General features: G+C 40.9%; 1 long non-coding RNA gene across 1 annotated transcript; it reads right to left on the reverse strand.

The window, feature by feature from the left end:
- Nucleotides 1-10,982: 10,982 nt before the first annotated feature.
- Nucleotides 10,983-14,183, reverse strand: LOC102732067 (uncharacterized). The gene is made up of 2 exons (XR_014146893.1): nucleotides 12,744-14,183; nucleotides 10,983-11,883 (listed from the first exon to the last, which is right to left on the reverse strand). It is a non-coding gene; the product is annotated as an uncharacterized LOC102732067 (long non-coding RNA).
- Nucleotides 14,184-14,189: the final 6 nt, after the last annotated feature.

Genomic DNA, 14,189 nt, shown 5'->3' on the forward strand with positions numbered 1-14,189 from the left:
GCTGCTCTTAAAACACTGGTTGTTCGATAGAATGACCCGGAACCTGTGCAAAGCCATTGATGCTGGCCCACCCCCCACTGAATTCTAATTTAATTGATCTGGGATGGAACCCTGCATCCGTATTTTTTTAAAGCTTGCTGGGTCATTCAAATGCGTGGCCAGGGTCGGGATTTAGAATGACCAGCTTGAGAAGCAGTATTTCATTAAGTTTTTGAAAAAATGTCTGCGGACACAGGACTTAAGGGGCCTTCATCAATACTTATTAATTACAAAGAGGCAATTTTCATGCATTAGCACATACGCAGTCTGATAAAAAACAGAGGGTGGGGTTGGGGGATAACAGACAGCTAGTTTTTCCAGCATCACCCTACCTTTCCACTAATGGTCCTCCTTAGAGTAAAAGTTATTTATTCTCCACAGGCTTTCTTGCCTTCCTTTCCTTTTCATGTGGAGAGTTTGAGATCTCTCATGGGTCTAATTTCATTGGTACCTGAGTTTGTTGTCAACCTGCAGACAGTGCAGAACTGCGAAGTAATGCGGTGATTCGAATGTGGGCAGCAACCCTCATCTCCATGCCCATGATGAAATCTATGCCCGAGACACTTCTTGCGAGTCTTAGCTAATGACAAGTGGGCTGCACCCAGATAGAGTAGGAATTTGTCAAGCATGATGGAGCAATGCTGGACTCTTACGTGGCCTCTCTGGACCCTGCCAGGGTACTTATCAGAAAGGACTTGGAAGCAGGCAAGATAAGATGATGCTTTATGCTAGTTAGGCTTAATGCTCATTGGTTAGACTTTGCGATACTTGAATTGATAATTAGATGTGAATGAACATTGAAAATCACCTCTGTCCTTGGAGACTGACTGAGTGTCCCTTACCCCCCCACCCCGGGTGGAAGAGGGGAGAAGGGGAATTCCTTAGCTGGCTGGTTAAATGCTGAATTGCTCTGTAGAAGTTCTATTTATTTTATCCCCATGGTTCAGGCTAAATGTAATGTAGCCAAGGAATGGGAGCAGTAGAATAGAACAACAATATACTAATTATATATTATATGTTAGTGACATGTAAAATATAATATACATTACATTTTTGTAGTGCTTTTAACTCCTCTTTGCCCTTAACATCTATTATGTATCTGACATGTTTTTAAATGAAGTTTATACTTCAGTTATATCTAGGGGAAGTGAAGCATGCTAGACTAGAGAAGTGAAAAGAATAACGTTTTTATTTAATATGTAATGGCTTTCAAAGTAAAGAAAGGATAAACATTTATCAAACTTTTATAATGTGTCAAGCTAACAGACATATATTGTAGCTAATATATACATACATATATATATATACATATACACACACATATATATAAAGTCTCATTTAATCCTCAAAATAATCCATTGTACAGTTGAGGAAACGGAAGTGCCCTGAGATTACATCATTTGCCCAACATCACCCATCTGCAGTTGCTCAGAAACTGGCATTTGAACTTGGTGTGCCTGCCTCCACGTCTCCGGCTCTTCCCACCACGCAGCAGGTCTGTTGCTGTTATTGTTTTAATTATGTCACGTTAAACAACATGAAACTATAAAGTTTCTCACTAAACCCCCTCAACTCCGTAAAAGGTAGGCTTCTGGTTTAGCTTTACAGATGAGGTGCAGAGAAATACAGCCAAGACTATGAGGACAAAGCGGCAGAAGTGGGATTTGAACAAACATGTCTTCAAATTCTGATGCCACACTTTTCCACTCTGCTGAGGGCTCTCAAAGTTTTCTCCGCTCAGGAGCCTTAAAAAAAATTGTTTTTTTTAATTTCCCTTTGGTTTCAATTTGCTTGGGAACTTTGTGGCTCTAAATTATATTTATTGCACAGTAATAATAGTTTCTCCCGTTTTTAAGGCAGAGCCACGCACATGTGTACATTAGAATGTGCGACCATCAGGCAGAAACACTTATTTTTACTGAAGTGATGTAAATGTGTTGGGCATAATTTCCATCTGGATCTCTTAAAGTGATGCAAGCAGTTTTCTGGAAGTTTATTATTAGAAATTTCATGGACTCCCTCAGTGTCCAGAGATCCCACGTAGGAGCTGCCATCTCATTCTGTATCTGTTTCTGACTGAATCTGGAAAGATCCACGGATCGTACACCACTACACTGAAATTGTAGTACTTTCACTTAAAACACACCCACCCACCCGCTGGAGGGAATTAGAATTGTCAAATGGCAGCCCCTTGGTTTGGGGTGTGTCCTGCTTGCTGCTATATTCTCAACGTCTAGGATGGTGCCCACCACTGTTAGGCTTCAACAGAGAGTGGGAATTATGCATTAATAGATGAATAAAGAAATATAGATGAGGAAAATGCTGTCCAGGAAGGGGAGGTGACACTCCCAAGGTCACACAGTCAGGGGTGGGGCAGCATCAGATTCTAGCTCTCTTCACTGTGGCTTCCATGCCGTTTTCATTACAACACTTTCAAACAAGCTCTTTTATAAAGAAAGAGGAACAGTTTCTCTACGGAGTGGTTCTGGGGCTGTGTGCGAAGTTCAACGGGAGTGATGTAAGTCTGGCGATCCCTTTACAGTAATAAGAATTCCTGTGGCTCAGATCTGTTTACAGTCACATGGAAGTATTTAGGGCCCCCTTGATTGCATTACAGCACTTTGTTTAAGGAAAGACTCAAGACAATCCCTTGTTCTTTTGAAGTTGACAAGATCTGGCTATGCCCCTTCTGTTTACCGGCACTGTTGACTGTCTGCATTCACCCAAGACTTTAGACACTGTCTTCTCTCTCTCTCCCCACACTAACTCCAGCCTTTCCTTTACTGATTTCAGTGTTCTCTGAAGTACCACCCCACCTCACTCTTTCTTGATTCCATCAGTTCTATGAATATTTATCTTCATCCCATCTAGCCCACTGTCCTAGTGTCATTCTAACACATGTAATGGCTTCATCTTTGCAAATGTCAATATCCTACTGTCTGATCACGATTTCCAAGTCTTCGGGTTACCTCATCCTCTTACTCTCAATATCCCCTTTCTTTGCTTTATTGAACATCCAGCTCCTTGATCTCTCCACTTTGGGTTTCTCTTATTGCACTTGCCTTTGTTAGCCACACTTTTTTTGCAGTCTGTATCAACTTTCTTCCCTTACTACACGGTTATGCTCAACCTATTGCAGTTTGCCCTTGGCCTTCATTACTCCACGGAAGACCTCCTTATTGCTAAATTTGGTGGACACTTCTTGCCCCTGATCTTTGTCCCATAGGGGCATCTACCTGGACTGTCCATTCTTATGCTTTAAAGCTCTCTGTTCCTTTGACTTTTGTGGTACAACATTTCCTCATCTTCTGCTTCTCTTTTGCCAGCTCCTCTCCCTTGTCTATCATACAATGCTGATATTCCTCAGGGGTCTGTCCTCTACCCTCTCCACTTGTCAGTCTATCCCTTCTTTTCTTATCCACTCTTAAGATTAAGCCTACTCTTCAGAACCAGAAGTCTCAAAAGAGTGGTTGGTTGAAATTCCCTTACCAGAATCTTCTGGGTTCTTGTTTTAGAAGTATAGATATCTAGAAGTGAAACTTTTTGAAAAATGCAAACTTATGCTGTTACTTTCCAGCTTAATAATTTTCAAGTACTTCTAAGAAATCTCAAGGTGGACTTTGATTTCCCTATGGTAATTTGAACTTGCTCTGTCTAAAATCATGCACATAATTCTTGCCCTGTCCTTGTCAAGGAAGCTCTTCTTATATTCTTTATTTTCATTAATGAGTCACCATTAACTGTCTTTCTGGTTTCTATATCTGGAAGTCATCTTTCTTTTTATTGCATTAGTATTTTGACAATATGCATAGTGGTAAGTGGGCTCATAATGGGTACTTCATAGTTATTTCATAGTTATTTCAGAGTTACAGGATCACTGGTAGATTTCCCTTGGCTCAGGTATGTTTGGTTTCTGGAACTTGGAACTTTGACAAAAAGAAACTAGTATTCGAGGACAAAACTATATACAGATTTATCAATTAACAACGTGTAAACACAACTAAATATAATAGGGGATGATGCTTGGCAAATCCTAAATTCTTTTTAATTTTCTCTTTTAAAATTGTTTTTTTTGACTCTGCAGCCTCAAGGCTGAACTGTGAGGCTTACTGACCAGGGAAGGAGATGGTGGAATAAAGCAGTGATTGGTCACCCATGAATCTCAAAGTAGTGGGGTAGCATGGCTTGTGATGTAAATAATGTGAGAAGACTGCCTCTCCTGCTGGAGTAGAGCAGTTGTGAGAGGGACGGGGTGGTGGTGGTGGGGGCGGGGGGGCGGGGGAGGCCTGGAGATGAGTGTTTGCAGTAGTCTTTCAGGCCACACTTTGGAATGAGGCCAGCATGGTAAGTAGGTTGAGGTCAGAGACAGATGTTTCTTGCCATCTGGAACTCTGGGAGAGCAACTTCCAGACTTCCCCAGTATGGGGGAAGCCAAACCAGAACAAAAGTGGTTGTGGTGTGTGGCTGGACAGAGGAGGGACTGAATTTGGCCTCATAGGTTTCTTTGGCTGTTGTGGGCCACAGAGGATACCAAGAAGTTCCCAGGCCCTGAGGAGGGATAGAGAGGGTAGCTGGCAAACTTGCTGTCCATCAAGAACAATGTGGCCCTAGAGTTGAGGGCAGAGATGCAAAGGCCCAGTTAGTGAGGGCCAAGGTGGGGGCCCAGGCTTCAGGCAGAATCACCAGGCCTTGTAGGTCCCTCAGCTGCATGAAGAGGACCAGACTCCCCATTCTTTAGCCAAGAGTATTAGCTATAGAACTCACAAGGTAGTAGCCAAGTAGAACGAGGTATATGCTGTAGACACTGAAGAATCAGAGGACAGTACAAGGACTTGTCTTAGGATCTAAGCCCCTTCTCAACCTTCCTCTTCCCCCATCAAACCAACCATCATCATGGAGAAGAGCAGGAAAAGGGGAAGAAATGTGAACCACTACGCACATAGCCGAGAAAGAGAGTACCCTTAGAGGGAGTGACCATGGCTGGGTCAGGGTGGCAGGACCTGAATAAATGTTGTCATTCATACCCAGCAGAGTGGAAACCTGTGAGGAAGAGCACATTGGGGAAGGAAAGAAAGAAAGAAAGAAAGAAAGAAAGAAAGAAAGAAAGAAAGAAAGAAAGAAAGAAAGAAAGGGAGAGGGGGAGGGAGGGAGAGGGAGGGTGAGAGAGAGAGAAAGGGAGGAAGGAAGGAAGAAAGGGAGAAAACATAATGTGGATACATTTTTCTCTCTCCACCCCAATGTAATGTAAGCAAAATTTTGACCCAGTTTAAGAAAAAAAATTTTTTTTTCTTCTCCAGACATGTTTTGCTAATCCTTCTTCTCTAGGGGAAGGGTCAGTCAGTAATTACAGATGATTTCAGTCAGGAACTTAATCCTATTTCTGGTCTGGCATCATCTCCTCCATTTTTCCCTCTTTACTGATCTGTGCTTTTCTCTGCCATGGGGCTGTGTGTGTATTGTTGATGGGCTGCAAGGCATCTCTCTGCTCCGTGTTCACTTGTTCAGTTTCCAATCTCTACAGTGCAAGGGTTTGTGTTCGTCAAATTAGAAGAAAGAAGAAAGTCATCACCACTAATAGGTTTTTTTAAAACCTGAAGAACTGAGAAGGAGAGAATGAAAAAGCACTGTGTAAAATAAACTGTGTCGTGAGTACGTAATTTTGATTCAGTTCATTAAGAGCATGATACCATTGGGTGTTGCATTTTATGAAACAGATACACAACAGTATTACTGTTATAAAATCGGGCTCCTCATTGACTGTGGAATATCCAACTAGCCTGCCGGTGAGCAGATATGGGATGATTTGTTATTTATAATGTAGAAGATTTTGGGGAACATTACTCACAACCCATCTTTCATTATGAGCAGCCCGTGGCTTACGTTAAGTATGCTGATTTGAAATACCTGAATTAGAATGCGCCATGTCAGGTTAGATCAATGTATTGCATTTATAGCAACTAGATAATTCAAATTCTTAAGTGACACTTAATTCATTCTGAAAATGTGCCCTGAAAAGCCCAAAGGGGGATCAACGTGCCTAATTAAACATAAGCATAAGCATGTCATGATAGGCATATTGGTTATAGGAAGTAGAAGAGGAGAACAGTACTATGAAGAGAAGAAAATCTTGGTGGGTGGAAGATAGGCCAGCATAAAGGCACTGGGGCCAGTTTTTGGAAGCAGTGGAGTGCTGAAGTGGTGAATTTGAGGCTAAGTGCAAGGACACCGGACATGTCAGCCACTTACTAGCTCCGACTTTGGGAAGTTCCTCAGTGTCCTCCTCTATAAAATGGTGGTGGTAGTAGCAGCCCACCTCGTAGAACTGACATGGAAATTAAATTGTTTATTGTAACACACTCAGAATAGTGTCTGTGGTTGGCAAATGCTGGGTAGGTGTTTGCTAATATTATTCAGTGACTTCTGTGGACCATCCCTGAATCCAGTCTGGCTTTCCAGATTTGGCAATTGTGCTTGCAGTGAAGTGAAATGAAGAATTTCGAAGCACATCAGCAAGTAAGAGCTCAGGAGTTCTATAGTCCTCCCTCCTCTATCCTTCCAACTGAGATGGTGCATCACTTTGACGTCAAATTACGTTATGACAACATTAAAGCCTCCTGGGCGGAGCTTTTAGTTAACCCACCACCCCCTTCTAACTTTTATAGTCCTCATGATACTAACACACAGAAACTAGTCCTCTGCATTCTTGAGCTTACACCTTCTAGTTGAGGTACCTTGACTTTGGCTTTGCTGACTATGCTTTCCATGTGTGGGCTTCTCTTCTGCCCTGAGGGTCCTATGTCATCAAAGACTGCTGTGCTTTGCACTTGGAGGCAGGCCAGCTTAGGGTTAAACTATCACCCAGGCATTTGGGAAATATATTGGCTTATCCATCGCCTGTTTCCAAGGCCCTCTTGCCAAGGCAGGCTTCTAGGGCATGCGACCTGTGAGTTGGACAGGGCTCAAGCCCTCGGAAAGGCCCCACGATTGGTTTCATGCTCTATTAGTACCACCTTGAAGTTCTTAATTTTGTGTTTGGATTTTGTTTTGAAAGCAAGTTTGATGGGAAAATGGAACACGCACATGAGCAGAGGAAATGTACACTGTGTCCCTTCCTCCATGCTACCTACCACATTTGCACAGAATGCATATGTTGCCCCATGAACGTGGAATTCAGGTGGACCCATGATGTGTGGGAGTTCAATGAGTCAAAGCAAAAGTGAGTATACGGTTGATGTATTATGCCTAGCACTGTGTAAGTGACAGCCCTGAGAGGTCACACTCTCCATTTGAACCAGAGCTGACTTCTAGTACAAGAAGAAACACAAATGACCAAGAAACACTATCAGATCTTTCTTACTAGTGTATTACTTCTCTGCATTAGCCATCTACTTATGCTGAAAATAATAATATAAAAGGAAACAAAAATATAGAGCCACCCATATTTCTTCTTTCCACCATTTTTCTGTACTCATCAGTGAACTAAAGGTAGAATGTACTGGTAGAATATTCATGTATCAAGAAGTGAATTAAAAACAGTTGAGTTAGTTTTGTACTGTTTCTACTGTTCTTGTAGGAATGAAATACATATGTTAAATATATATGCATGTATGAGTTATGAAATACAAGTTGTATAATTTCAGTGATTCCACTTACCAGCTAAAGATTAGCAATAAAATTCACACGAAAACTTTAAAATTTCATTTCTTTTTTACTTAGAACAACATTAAATAGCAAATAAAATATGTCATAATAAGAAAAAGTTTGCAGAAGAAAGGATATGTTCGCGCATCAATGTCTTTAATGGCACTTTACCCCCTGGTTTATGAATAATGGATCCTCTATTTTTATTTTGCCCTAGGCCCCAGAAATTATTTAGCCAACCATGTCTCTTCCTTAACTACTTTCACTATAGAGGTTGACAAAGCTAAAAGCTTGATTTCCCGTCCTCTTTTGCACTGAGCAGTGGCCATGTGACCAAATTCTGGCCAATGAGACATAGTGAAGTAATTGGGAAGCCTTGGAGAAAACTGAAATGCCTGGTGCAAGGAGAAGGCCTTGATTGAGCTGCTCTTTCCCATGCTGCCCTCCTTGAACACTAACATCATATTTGGGGCTGTGCAGCCATCTTGTGACCATTAGGCAATAAACATGAGAATAGGGCGCCAAAAGGCTACAAAAGTTGGGGTGAAAAGCTAAAATAGAGTCTACGTCCTTGAGGGCCTCGTTGAGCTACTCAGCCAATACCAGCAGCCATCAATCTGGACTTTTTATGTGAGAAAAATAACCCGCTACTATTTTTAAACACTGTGAGCCTTTCCATTGATGTAGTCCATTCATTACCAGTGGACATGTGGGCTATAACGTGCCAGCCTGTTCCCAGGGTTTTTCATCAAAAAAAGGACAATTCCTCCTGCTTCTAGCTCTGTCATTTCCATCATCAATCTCTAGGCCAGTCTCTCAGGCTAGTGAGGAAGGTGGGGAGGCAAACATCATATCAGCTTTCCATTCCCCTCCCCTCCCTCTCCATTAGCTCCTGTGTTCCAACACTCCTCTTAGTGGCCCCCACACAAAAGGCTCTGTGATGATCAATCAGTGTTGGTAGGCATCTGGTAGAAGTAGCTTCAGACACATCCCAGAACCATCCACAGCTCAGCCTTAGCCCAGTCAGGTCATCATGTACCTTTTATAATGGCAATAATTTCACTTTCTTACAATTAAGGTAAAATAATAGTGATTGAAGTTAACCAAATGAAAAAAGAATGGACAGAAAACTCCATAAGTAACATCAGAAGAAAACTTAGTCATGGAGACTTTCAGAGTCAGGTGTTTTTCCTTCTTTTATAACTACCTCAACTTTGGTCAAGACAGAAACCCAGTTTCTTTGCCACCGAGTAGCCCACACTGTCATCTCCTAGGAGCCTGGCACTCACATGATTTCAACACACAATAGAGGTTTAGTAATTAAGTACATAATTCCAGAAAAGCAAGGGAAAACAAGGGGCTCAGGCCCTCATTAGGTGAGATGACACATGGCTGGCCCTCGGCCATTAGCCTGGCTGTAATTAGGGCATGTTAACAAGGCTGCCGTTACCCAGCCTTGTATGTGTCTAAGTTTGACATATTAATTTAGAACTGGGTCTTAGTTATTTTTAATAGAAGAAAGTTAGTTAAAACAACATTTTCCAGCAAGAATTAGATGTTTTACTATTTAGCAATTTCCTCCACTGGTAATAGCTTAAATATTTACCAGGGACTTTTAGGGAGCTCCTGTCTTTTACTAGAAGACTTTGTATTGAACCTATTCCGGGAACATGGGTCAGAGTCCTCACTCATCAGTTTATTGCAGGTCAACCAAACTTCTGAGTTAGCTCCATCCTCTGTTCTTTCCCCTCCCTGCTTTCAGCACAGGAAAGACACAGAATTTGCTGTGTTTGGCTATCTCTAGACTCCATGGTTAACATTTTGGTGGAGCAGTTTGAAATCACGGGCTGAAAGGATATCCCTACCGCAATGCAGTTTTACAATAAAATACCACAGAAATCACTGAAGAGTTGGAGGGATTTTAAAGCATGATGCCATTCTCAGATGAGATGGAACAGCGACAGATCCCACCCCACAGGATTATAGTATCTATAGAATGAAGTTATGTTGTGTAAATGGGAAAGCGCTTCATAGATGCAAGATTATCTTGAGAAAATCAATAACTTCTCCCTTTGTATTGCCTTTATGTGAGGAATTTGGGGGCATGGTGGCTCTTCAAATTCAACTTTTAGCTTAGATCTATTTGATGCCCCAAAGAAACCCGCCTGCAGGTATAATAGGGTTACCATAAAAGCTGAACTTCCAACATACGGGTGTGACTAGTATTCTTACTAAATAGACTTATAAAGAAGAGGTCTGCTTCTACTTTGCAGAGACACTTCTGGAAGCACCTCTCCCTGCTTGGCCAACAGTAGTTCCTACTGCACTGAAATGAATGTCCTCCCCTTGTACATATGAGCAAGGGTTAACCTCTGGCAAGATCTTACAGATTAAGCCACATGGAAACAGCATACAGGCTCAGTGGGTTAGACACACTTCAGAGCATCTGGATAAGCCAGATAATTTGTGCAACATGTTCTTATCAGCAGCCTTCTCCAGCACATCTGTGGCTTACTGGAAGCTGCCTTTGTGTGGAGTCTGTTTTTCTATATTCTGCTCATTGTTGGCAAAAAGGGACCAACTGTTTCAATTAAGGGGAAAGGTAAGGCAGTAATAATGAATGACCTATAATCATAAATACCCGTCAATGACACTCACCTGCTCCCAAGTTTGTCCTAATCCTTAGAAAAGTTTAAGATCAAGACTTTTGTACTGAAGCAAGGCCTGCCTCAGGGTCATCCCCCCAGGAGATCTAGGTCTTTTTGAAAAAAATGAGAGCCTTGAACTTTTATACGAGGGGAGAGTATTTAAGAGTGTCCTCGTGCTAAAGATGTCTGATCCTGGGCCTGCCCACCTCACACAGAAGTTCTCCCGAGTGGCCTACACCAGCCTGGATCAGTCCACACAGTTGTGTCTTGGTGACGTCAAACATGGTTGAATCAAGAACAAGGAGAGGCAACGGGTAGAAGTTGTGAACCAAGAGTTCATTAATAAATGATTTTTATACTAGATGTCAGTAGAGGTTGTTCTGATACAGGTCTTATCCACCTGCACTCCCATTAAACTCCCAGGCAGGGAATATGTGTAGGTCAGGGAGAGGAAAATAAGGCATTAAAAGATATCAGACAATAGTTTACTCATGGTCTTATTTCACAGATTTCCATTTTCTCTTCATCTTTGTGACAATCCAGAATGTACTAATATTTGCTCACCTTGGACTGATATAATTTATACCTTGACTGTGACACATAATCTCAAAGTGGGGGCCAACTATAAGAATAAACTGATGCTAACACATGAGATTCTGCCATTCCAGTTTATTGAAATGAGTAAATTTATAGCTTTATTTGCATACAGAAAAGTGCACAAGAAAATAAGTATGTACAAAACAGTTGTGTGGCTGATCATCCTTTTCAAAATTTGTCTACTTTCAAAATTTCAACTATCTAGAAATAATTGCCTCCAGTTGAGCACATTCAGGTATTGGGACATATAAAATACTATTTTTAAGTCTGTGTTTATAATGACTGAGTAGGAAGCCAGATGGAAAATCATGCCATACATGATCAGCTATTACCATTAAACATAAAACCACAAGACTTTAGCTTGGACTACGTGGGACTAATCAATAAAGGTTCGTGAGGCCACCATCTTGTTTAGATCCTGAGCAGTCATCCTCCTCTTCTACCTAAAGGTAACGTTGTATGGTTGATTAACACCCACAAGAACCTGAGCACTAAGGGTCAAGAGACAACATTTAAAAACCCAACATAAACATAACAAAATGAAACTCATTTTGGCAAGAACAAATCCTTCAGAACTGTGCTAACAATATGACTGGAAATGAACTGGGAGAGTTTCCAAGGTTATGAGGAGAAAAATACTGCAGACATTAGATTTTTCAATGATAACACCAAATACTTGTTCTACAGCTTCTCTCCTCCCACCCCCTCACCATTTATCTTCCAACTAACTATGAGATTGTGGCTTCAAGCAAGTTTTCCAGTTACTTGATAAAGGTCTAGTATGACCCCATATAAGCACCTAATATATTTGGCACAATCACATTGAACTTTCTGATGTGTTGGCTCTTCAGAATACAGTCCTTCATTGCTGAGTTGAGTTCAGTTTTTCTTCAGTTTTTCTTTCATCTTCTTCAACATGAACTGCTCTTCTGGAACTTCAGCTCAAGAGGATGGCCTCCTATTCCATAGAAAGGATAAAGGTTGTGTCCATTTGCGATTCGTTACGGGATTTAGCGATTACTGAGAAGGCAGAGATGTTTCAGATCCATGAATCCTTAGATTTTTTTTTTTTTTGCCCCATAAAACTCTGTTGCTTGTGGAAGGGAAGTAATGTTATATGAACCTGGGAGCAAAACTGACTGAAAAAAAGAATCAGAGGGAAGAGGAGAGGAGAGACAAATAATGTTTTTCCCTCATTTGCACTATCTAGCAAGAGATTGGAAAAAAAACAACAACAACAATCTTGCCCTTGAGAGAAAATAATCTTCAGAAAGAGAAATTATATTTTTAAAAAGGTCCTTAAGTGTATCAGATTCCCAGTTGTCTAGGGAGAAGTTGGACTTGCTTCAATTTTACTTTAAAAATTCTCTATAAATGTTGATATGAAGCAAGATTTAAGAAGGTGCCTTGTTATACTATAACCTTTAGGTTTTGTGCTATAAAATAGAAGCCCCAAACAACTCTGAACAGTAAGGATTTTAAAATTTATTCAAAACAGTGTCATCTGAGGAGTTGTGGTGGCTGCATCTCTCAAGCAGAGGGTACATGGTAGTGTTCTAGAAGGTTCTAGAACACACTAGGCAATGGTTCAAGTAGGGAAACTACTTTATTTACATTTAAGCTAGAGAATTTAGATTCTTAATTTATTTAAAGCCATAAATTCAGTTTAGCTTTAATCTAAACAGAAAAGTGAAAGGCATTTTACAAGTGGAAGAGGCAGCAAGCAATAAGGTAACAGATAATATGTCAAAGCTGGAATGAGAGCAGAGGTCAGGACGTGTCTGACTATTAACTTTGTCCTTGACAACTAAGGCCAACCTTTTTGTTCCTCTGGATAGTCAGCATATCAAGTTCCTAGAGAAGTGTAGAGAAAAAAACAAAACAAAACCCATGGTTAGAATTTTTGGGTTAAATATCAGTGTATTAAATATCAAGTCATCATTTAAAACCTCAATAATAGTGTCTCCTAGGGCTGATGTGAGAGGCTTAAATAAGATAAGTACAGAACCTGAAATAAAGTGATTAACACAAATGTTCAATGTTAGCTATTTTCTCTCATGATCATGCTCCCCCACCTCCAACCCCAATCTGTAAGTTTAGCAAGTTCACCAAAATAATCCTACCTTCATGACCTAAGAAAGAAAGGGCCTCCAAGGAGACCTCTTGTCAATTCAGTTGAGTGCAAACAATCCTCCAAGACTCTGGATGCAGTTTATTCCTTTCTATTTGTCCATGTTTGCCTCCCTTGGAGACAAGGGCGAGTATGAGTCTCTGTTAAGACTCCTAGACCTTCAGTATATTACACTGCTCTATCAGCGTTAGAAATCGCCAGGCTGCTTGTAACCTGGAGCTTTTCCTCAGCACCAGAGGGGGACTTCTTAGGGCTAGAGTCGGGCCCGAGAACTTGCCTTTTCAATAATCTCAGCCTGTTCTCTGAAGCAGACTTTACAGAAAAGCACTTTAAGAAACACTGTAATTCTAGAAGTCAAGTGAGGGACAACAGTCCAAATTGCAAATAAAGTCAGTCTTACTGTTCATGTCAGACTTCAGATATTAATCTATTTAAAATAATTAAATTCTAGGTGGGTCAAGACAGAGTTTAGTAGGAGTCCCACCTGGATGGGGCAAGACTGAAAATAATGGGTTTGGTTCCTTTCATTCTTTTTATTGTTCTCCCCTACCAGCTATGCCCTTCCTCCTCTAAAATGCAGCCAAGGCTTCTGTCCTCCACTAATTTCAATCTTCTGAATCAGACAAAGTTGCTTCTACTCACTGTTGAAAAAGAAAGGGTCCCGCTGAGCCCTCCCAGGGTCTCAGTCTAAGGCAGTTACACCTAACAACCTACCTAGGATAAAATACACTAGTGAGATCAACCTGCTGCCTCATCTGCCCATGTTTTGCTTTTGAAGGGGATATGGGCAGCTATCAGCACTTTTGGATTTAATACCCTCAGACTATTTTAGACTAACTTTGAGACCACTCACAGAGAAATAAATTGATTTGGGAGGCAGCATCTGTTCAGCTGATCTGTTCTATAGCTTCAAAAGGTCTTCAGTTTTCGAACCTTCTATAGGAAACCAAGTAACTACTAGGATGCTTTGCAGTCAACTTCAGTATGAAGGTAAAAAAACAAAACAAAACAACTAGAAACCTATTGTGTGTTATATAAGTTTTATTGTTATGCAAAAATGTTATTTTGAAATATCAAAACCATAGGCTATGATAGAAATCCATATCCTCATGGGTATATTACTATTTTGTAGC

The sequence above is a fragment of the Leptonychotes weddellii genome, chromosome 7 (genome assembly GCF_054177405.1).
Source record: "Leptonychotes weddellii isolate Sample4059 chromosome 7, ASM5417740v2, whole genome shotgun sequence".
Taxonomy (NCBI): domain Eukaryota; kingdom Metazoa; phylum Chordata; class Mammalia; order Carnivora; family Phocidae; genus Leptonychotes; species Leptonychotes weddellii.